The sequence below is a fragment of the Malaclemys terrapin genome, chromosome 5 (genome assembly GCF_027887155.1).
Source record: "Malaclemys terrapin pileata isolate rMalTer1 chromosome 5, rMalTer1.hap1, whole genome shotgun sequence".
Lineage (NCBI taxonomy): Eukaryota > Metazoa > Chordata > Testudines > Emydidae > Malaclemys > Malaclemys terrapin.
This window is the reverse complement of record NC_071509.1, coordinates 92,476,594-92,486,232: the sequence shown is the minus strand read 5'-3', so window position 1 is coordinate 92,486,232 and position 9,639 is coordinate 92,476,594.

Below are 9,639 nucleotides of genomic sequence, written 5' to 3'. Positions count from 1 at the left end.
GGTCTGACAAGCTTGAATGGGATGGAGGGAGAGAGAGAGAGAGATTCATATACTGCATCATGTACAGAACAATTTCTACTGTTACCACTCTTTACTTATCCATCCTGAGATCGGGATGCACCTTTTCAGTTATAACTGAATATGCCTCATTGAGAGAACAACTAAAAAAACTGAAGATGAAAAAACTGAAGGAAATTGGCAGTAGCAAGGAGAACTGTAAAGTCAGATGATGCTATTAAGATAAGAGAACAGGATTATACATGAGACATGAGACACTTCTGTAGATTGGAATAAATGCAAAAAAAGAGGACTATTTTTAAAGTTTGACAATGCAATTGTGCATATAACTTGTGGCTGAGTAACAGATGTGTGCGCAAGTAAGGTGTCAGAGTTTGCGTCTGAGCATTGGTTATCTGAACCATACATCAGGAACACACAGATGGATGTGTGCAAGTGCGCATGTCTAACTTTAAATACTTGACCCTAATTTGAACACAAACCTATAAAAATCCACCCATCCCCACAAAGTGGTTCTATTCACAGAACCACAAACAGCTGGGAAGAAGCTAGTGGGACCACTAGGGTGGGGGAGAACAAGTAGGATGTCAGTGACAGATGAGTGATATTGCTGAGAGAAATAATTAATTCTTGCTTTAGTATTTTCAAAGGAAGTTGAAGGTCACATCCTGGAGACTGAAGAGGTGAAATGTTAAAAGGCCGTATGATAATTCAGATAGTTGGACAATTAAACTACCAGACATTGACTAGGCATTATAAACTCAAAAGAATTAAATCCCAAAATTGTAAAGTAAACAGCATGGGGACCTTCTCAGAGTTTTCTAATCCCCAGGTTGGGGAAGTCCAATAAAACTTGAGGGGATTAATGTTAATTCCATATTTGAGAAGGGATCCTGAGAGGATACTGGTGGCCTATATACCTGATTATGTTAAAGGAGAAATATCAGTAAGAAATGAGATTATAACACATAATTTAGAAGTGTTTGAAATTGCTTCAGGCAGCATGGATTCAGGAAATAAACTATTCCTTGAGTAAAGTGCTTTGTGGTGAGACAGCAGGAAGAATCTAGTTGGATTAAGGGGGCAGAAGCATAAGAACAACACTTCAAAAGATTCCGAGGGATTGCTGCTTATCCTGACCGAGACAAACCAAACCTTTGAACTTTTTGAAGATCACACATCATTATCTGTGATGCAAGGTTTGGAATAATTTCTGGTAGATGAATAAGAGGATGCAGTGGGAATTTTGACTTGAAACCAAGCATGACTCAGCACTCTGGTGTGCAAGCAATTCAGATAGCACTGTAGCTTTCCCAAAGGCCTTTAATTTCATTTTGCACTTTATCATACCATATAACAGAGCCATGAAGGTTATCTGAATCTGTGTGAGCAAACAAAGTCAGATAAGCTTTATCAGTGCTGTGCCTATGAAAGCTCATTTAAGATACAGTAGTTCCATATTCCTCTAAGATTATATTATGATGCGCCACTGAAAGATAACACTTCACACACTCTCCAAAAAGTTTGTTATTGCCTTATTAAACTCAAAGTTGTCAGTTTCCATGACTTTTCCTCTTTGCACCTTGGATCATTTCTACACAAAATACCTCTTTGAAATTAAAGAATCGGTAATATTGCAGGTGGTAAATAATAATGCCTTGCCATTATAGTGGGCCTTTCACCAGACATTCCAGAACACTTTACAGATCTTAATGAATTAATCCTCAAAATATCTTTGTGGATAAGTATTTTCCTTACTTAGAGACAGGAAAAACTGGGGAACAGAGAGGTTAAGAGACTCACCTAAAGCGATGTAATCACACAACTGAAAGTACAGTACTACACATTGTCCCAGCTTTCCTGCAGTGAGGCAGAGTTTGGACTTCCAGGATGAAATTCTGTGTTTGCAGAACTTTTAACCCAGGGGCATGTGGCAAAAATGGGGTTCTCTATGAGCTGGAGAGGCCCTCAGCATAATTTAGACAGTCCTAGGAGCCTGCACAAGTTACAGCACGCTCCCTAGGCTGCAGGATGGACTGCAGTGCTATCCAGAATTTTTTCAGTACTTCATGCTGTACCTCCACCCCTATACCTCCAACTGGGGATTGTTATGGGGTCCTCGAAAACAGCCATATGGCTGTATTCCTCAGTGTCTGCACTGGAAGCTACACTGACAGAATCAGGACTTTTAGTCCCCTTTACACTTTCTCAGCCTACATAGGCACACAGAAATTGCTTATCATTGGATGGGGTGAACGGCCAGAAAATTTATCCATTTAGTCTAATATCTTGTTTGACAGTGGTCAGTAGCAGAAACTTCAGAGGAAAATGAAAGAATCCCTGCAGTAGACAATTTTGGCATATTTTATTGGCATTTTAATACATAATATGTGTTATTACTTTGACCTAGGATGGATACAAATAGAAATAAAAAAATAGATTGTTCAGATGTTTTATCAGCTCTAGCTAGAAATCCAGCAAAATAGCTCTGAGTTCAAACCTTCAACCAGCCAGATTCAGTTTCTCTGTGTCTGTGGCATCCCTTTACCTTTACTTATTCTCAAACACATAAACTTAAAATGATATGCCTAACTGTTGTGCTAAAGGACCCATTTCTGGTACCAAAGGAAACCCAATTAAAAAGCTGAAATAGAGTTCTGCCTTCTTATGTGATGAGAATCAAGCCACATTTCAGTTGTGTTTGCAGACTGTGTTTTAAAGCCATAGGGCTAGCTTCTCTATTTATATCAAGGTAAATCCAGGAGAAATTCCACTGAAGTCAATGGAGCCATGCTACTGTACAGTCATGGGAAGTGAAAAGAAAATCCAGTTCTTTGAGCTTAATTTGGGATTAGAATACTAGAACTGTCTTTTAAATATGTCAGACTCCCATGTTGCAAATGAGTCCCTCACTGAAATTTGGTATTATAGTGTAAATGGGTCAAAAAATAAGACACTTCTAAGAGCCATTGAATTATAAAAAACAACATATTATATTTAAAGGAGCTGCTGACAGACAGAATGGACCATGTTTTTAAAGCACTGAACCTTTAAATCAGGTTGTTGCACAAATTGTATTTGTAACCACGGCACATTTTAAGAAGCCGCACAAGTGTCTTGTTGATGCAAGAAGTGAGAGTAGCACGGCCAAGAAAAATGCATTCACAATGCAATTCTCAAAGGAGTATACTTGGGGGCAAATAGTCATAGGGCAGCAAATGTCTTGCACCTGAGAATGATCCAGTATGGGGCAGCAGCAGAAAGGGAGCTTGCGTTAGTACAGCTATTTCATACAAGCTAAGTCCGGAAACAAATAGACTCCCCCTCTGCAGCTGGTTTGCTGAGCAGCTGATGCTTCCTGTTCAGATTTTGACTAAACTAAGGTACAGAAGGAAAGAAGGCTAATGGTAGGGTTACCATATTTCAGCGAGCAAAAAAGAGGACGGGAGAAGCCCCGCCCTAGCCCCGCCCCTGCCCCTCCCACTTCCCGCCCCCCCTGACCTCCCAACCCTCCCCCCGTTCCTTGTCCCCTGACTACCCCCTCCTGGGACCCCTGCCCCTAACTGCCCCCCAGGACTATCTAAGCCTCCCTGCCTCTTGTCCCCTGACTGCCCCAACCTTTATCCACACCCCCACCCCCAGACAGACCCCTGGGACTCCCACGCCCCATCCAACCACTCCCCACCCCCTGACAGCCCCCCCCCCCAGAACTCCCAACCCATCTAAACCCCTCTGCTCCCTGTCCCCTGACTGCTCCGATCCCTCTCCGCACTCCTGCCCCCTGACAGCCCCCCCCAGAACTCCCAACCCATCTAAACCCTTCTGCTCCCTGTCCCCTGACTGCTCCGATCCCTCTCCCCACTCCTGCCCCCTGACAGCTCCCCCCCAGAACTCCCAGCCCCCTACCCCCCTGTTCCTTGTCCCCTAACTGCCCCCTCCTAAGACCCCCCCCCAACTGCCCACCAGGACCCTACCCCCTACCTGTACCCTGACTGCCCAAAACTTTCTCCACTCCCCCCAAAAAGCCCCCCCCCCGTTTCTTGACTGCCCCCTCCAGAACCTCCCTGCCCCTTGTCCTGCCCCCCTTACCCTGCTGCTCAGAACAGGGTGTTGGGCTCTGTGCGAGCCGGACACGTGGCTGAGCTCCCCAGCACAACAAAACCCGGTCCCTGGCCCGGACCGGGTTGCAGGAGAGAGCTGCCCTTGTATCAGCACAAAGTGCTCTCGCTCCCGTTTTGCTACGCTGCATGGCAGTAACCGCTCCCAGTTGCAAAAGGGGAGGGCTGCACTTTGTGCTGAGACACTTGCTCAGAATGCAGGGCGGAGCTCCTCTCCAGCTGCTCCGGAGTCCAGCCCGGGACTTCCCTGCAGCCCTCCCAGCCGCTCCGGGGGAGGGGGGAAATCCCGGACATTGTGAGTGCTTTACAAATTCCCCCCGGACGCTATTTTTAGCACAAAAAGGAGGACATGTCCGGGTAAATCCGGACGAATGGTAACCCTAGCTAATGGGCCCAGTAGCTGGTGCAGAGCCTGACTGTTTCTCCACATATGGATTTAAAGGTCATGTGTTAGTTCCCCCAGTTTGTTATTGCAGACAGTGTTGCACAGGGGCAGGTCTGACACACATCCATCCTGAATTTTTATGCGGAGTTACAAGGCTCTTCAGGAATGGGCTGCTTGGGTGACAGCCTTGAATAGTATGTTACAAGCACAGGCCGAAGTGAGCATGTCTCTTCCCTAGAGCAAGCAGACAACCCTCCTCATCTTTTGAGTGCAGGCAGACACCCACCTTAAATGCTGGTTAATGCTGCATTAAAGCACAGACTGAGGAACCTTACTTGTCTGGGTTTTCCCCCCCACCCCACCCCCAGTGTTAATTAGGTTAGACCCTGAGCACTAGCTTAACATAGTTTATTGTATTTATGTTCTCTCTACTGTGGTTCTTGGGAGCCAGGGCTCTTACTTTTAAAAGTATTTGCATGTTTTAAGTACATGATGGACTTCAGGGGATTTGGAATTAATGAAGTAACCTCACAGCAGAGAGTTTTTAGATAGCCCCAAAACAGTGTTTTATTTAGAAGTATGTTTCTGAAGATATCGGATCAGCTGTAGTTTTCCACAAGTGTCTCTCATAGACTTAGGTGTCATGTTTTTGTCTATAAAATATGGAAATTGCTTCCAGGTTCTGAGCTGAAAATAATACCCGGGTGATATATTCAGGAGGGTGTCTGCACTTGTCTCTTAGCTAGTAATCATGTTTATAAGACTGTCATTATTGCTCTTGGTTTGAGCCCTGTTAATATATGTGTATTCATCACGAGAGAAGAACAAAAGAACATTTTCAAGTTTTACAAAGTAAACTAGCACCCATTGCCTCAGTGCTAGGAAAGGAAGAGCGAACAACTAAAAGGCAGAACAGTTTTTCATTAACTACAGTAAAATGTCAGCAGGATTAATGTGTCAGAAGAAAGAAAGATGAAGAAAAGAATTACTTAGCAATTGGGAATAAATGAATATAAAATGTGAATGGAGGATCCCAGTTCCATCTAAGGGTAAAGACAGTATCTGAAATATTATATTGTGCTATAGGATTGGAATGAGTCATCTGATTCACTTGATTATGCCCTCTATTCTCACAGGTTATCACCTATAAGGTGGTATTGATGGGAGAGAATGTTGTCAGATAGCCCGTTGGAGAGAGCCAATACTGGGAACTAGTTTCTGGGAACACCACTTTCATAACCGTTATTCCTGGGGAGAAATGGACATTCAAAGGGCCCTTTAACATAATGACATTGACTTTTTCCTGCAAATGTTTGCAGAATTGCCTGTTGAAAACCATTTCAGGTAATACTGTTGTACTAACTAATGCTGTTCATATTGTCTGCAAACAATTAACAAAAACAGCATCTGAAAAGTGTTCTGTTATAGATTCATAGATTCTAGGACTGGAAGGGACCTCGAGAGGTCATCGAGTCCAGTCCCCTGCCCGCATGGCAGGACCAAATACTGTCTAGACCATCCCTGATAGACATTTATCTAACCTACTCTTAAATATCTCCAGAGATGGAGATTCCACAACCTCCCTACACAATTTATTCCAGTGTTTAACCACCCTGACAGTTAGGAACTTTTTCCTAATGTCCAACCTAGACCTCCCTTGCTGCAGTTTAAGCCCATTGCTTCTTGTTCTATCCTTAGAGGCTAAGGTGAACAAGTTTTCTCCCTCCTCCTTTTGACAGCCTTTTAGATACCTGAAAACTGCTATCATGTCCCCTCTCAGTCTTCTCTTTTCCAAACTAAACAAGCCCAATTCCTTCAGCCTTCCTTCATAGGTCATGTTCTCAAGACCTTTAATCATTCTTGTTGCTCTTCTCTGGACCCTTTCCAATTTCTCCACATCTTTCTTGAAATGCGGTGCCCAGAACTGGACACAATACTCCAGCTGAGGCCTAACCAGAGCAGAGTAGAGTGGAAGAATGACTTCTCGTGTCTTGCTCACAACACACCTGTTAATACATCCCAGAATCATGTTTGCTTTTTTGCTCTGCTGTGTAAGATTATGGCTTTTTGTTATGCACATTGTGTGTTTTGTGATTTTTTTGGATTGTTTTGGAAACATATCTCCAGTGCATTGAAAACCCTCATTCTATTATGCCTAACTGCTGTCACGAAAGATCAGTTACTGAACATTAGTGGGAAACATGAGGCTTTTGCCACAGTTCCTCTAAAATCCATTTTGTAGATCACATTTATATTAAAATGAGTCAGTTTTCATCAGTTTTTGAACCAAACCTTTATGCTCTCCCCATGGCTCTTTTCAATAGTTTAAGAGGAGGATTGGGAAACAGATCTGTGGCTTGTAATGATAGTTTTCTTGTACAGATGCCAATACATCAAAAATAGAGTCCAGCGGAGGATATGAACAGTTTGTTACTTTTATCTAGAATAACACTGCCTGGTGAATTTCACCTACTCAGTTGTGTGTCTCGGTCACTACACTGGTTCCTTAACCCAGTAATGTAGTGGTTTAAAAAAAAAAAGTGGATAACAAACTAAACTCTATAAACCCTAAATGAGAAGAGGGTAAACTCAATATACATGCATTGTACACTACTGTCTTTGTCTCTCTGACCTTGGGGTTAATCACAGAACTTTGCCACCACATTTTCCAGTTTACAGAGGGAAACTTTCCTATTTTTTGACTGGAAATTGGCACACGGGCTGATCTGTTGACCCCTCAGCTGTCAGAGGGCACGTCTTCACTACCCGCCGGATCGGCGGGTAGCAATCAATCTATTGGGGATCGATTTATCGCATCTAGTGAAGATGCGATAAAATCGATCCCCGATGGCTCTGCCGTCGACTCCGGAAATCCACCGCGGCAAGAGGTGGAAGTGGAGTCGATGGCAGCGCGGCAGCAGTCGACTCGCCACCGTCCTTACAGCCAGGTAAGTCGACCTAAAATACGCAACTTCAGCTACGCTATTCACGTAGCTAAAGTTGCGTATCTTAGGTTGCCCCCCCTCCCCCGTAGTGTAGACCTAACCAGAGAAACAAAAAGATTTTAGGACTTGTCTACACTTAAAATAGTGCAGTGGTGCAGCTGTACTGCTGCAGCTGTGCCACTGTAACACTTCAGTGTAGCCGCTACCAATGCCAACGGAAGGGCTTTTCCCATCCACATAGGTAATCCACCTCCCCAAGAGGCAGTAGCTAGGTCAGCAGAAGAATTCTTCAATTGACCTAGCACTGGTTAACACTAAGAGTTGGATCTGTCGCTTTGTCTCTCAGGGGTGTAGATTTTTCAGCCCCTGAGAGATGTAGCTACACAGAAGTAAATTCCTGGTATAGGCCAGGCCTTAGCAGCAGAAGGACCAGCCAGAGAGGAGCACATCTCATCAGACAAAAACCTAATCTGTTCCTTAATCACCTACTTTATCCGAAGGTGCTATAAACACACACATTTGCCACATCTAAATTTGTTAACAGCTCATTATCTATCCTACACTCCTCAAATGCATAGAATTCATGGATTCAGGTATCAGTTGGGTACATTCTGAGTTTTCCTTGCTTTTTGTTTTTTTAATGCACAGTGGTTTGAGCATTGGCCTGCTAAACCAAGGGTTGTGAGTTCAATCCTTGAGGGGGGCATTTGGAGCTTTAGTTGGGGATTGGTCCTGCTTTGAGCAGGGGGTTGGACTAGATGATCTCCTGAGGTCCCTTCCAACCCTAATATTCTATGATTCTATGATTATATTTGACTGCACCAATTTGTCAAGCCAGGTACTGTACTGTACAACAACACTTTGCATTTTTCAGCGCATGCTTTGCAGATATATCAGTCCTCTCACTGACATTAGCAAATATGTATGTAGAGATGATCGAATAATGAGAAAACTTTGTTGACATTAAAAAGCAAACTTCAGTTCAACTATGGCTGTGACCTTTTCACACCGATTTCCACAAACATTTAATGGCAGAAGCTATACTGCAGTGAAAATTCATTCAAAACAAAATTTTAGCTAAGCTAATTCATTGAAAATGAATTCATTTGTAAAAGTGAAATTCACAATTTTCACAGTATGGGTTAATTATCTAGGTCACAAGGTGCTTTTTGTGTTTCCATAGTAGACACTTATGTAACTAAACCAGCCCAGCACACATTGCTGATTTCACAATCAAATATACACTGTGTTGATAAGTTACGTTACATTAATTAGTCATGAAACCCTATTATAAGATATTTATGTATGAAATGTGTTGCAAATTGTAAATTTATTTATATTATTAGCAGTTCAAGAGATTAGCACACCAGGAATTACTGACTGAAGAAATGAAAAAATAATTCTGAATATAAGAATTTTACAATATGTGATTAAATGTGTCAAATGATTAGTTATGACTATTTTGTTCATCTCTAGTATAAGCGGTGTTAATTGTTCCATACACCTTAATAATGTGCTATTACGAAGACTCACTGTTGTGGGTCTGAGAGGTGGGGGGGTCCCCCCCACCAACATCATCCTAGAAACGGACTCTGGGTGAACTCCTGGCCCCACTGAAGTCAAGTACAGAACTCCCATTGACTTCAGTGAGGGCAGGATTATTTCACCCTCTATGTGGCAGGAGAGGAAGAGTGCAGGAAGCCTGCCCATCCCAGTAATTACAAGTTCTGGAAGATCTTCTTTCAAACTAGCAAGAGACATATACATTCCAATCAAACACATTTCTTCCTACTTCATTATTCAGGCAAATGCATGATAAAGTACAGAGTGCTGGAAATCTGAGCTTTACTCATGGAGATGAGCACACATTTTATTTATTGTTTTATTTATTGTTATGCCTTGCAATTTCCATTCCTCCACCCCAACAATAGAACTGTTTTCAGGAATCCATCTCTTTGAAGTGCTACTCAGTGAGGTGGTTTTTGTTATGAGCCTATTTCTAAGAAGATCAAAGTAGCAGAGCTGCCCAGAGCAGCAGCAAAGATAGTAAAACAGACAGCCTCTGAATGAGAGAGAGGGACATAACAGTTTTGCTCTCTTCCCTCCCCCAGTCACCCCAAGTCTTCCCCAGAGTAAATCAAAACCTAAGCTTTAGGTTAAATATTTACAATTT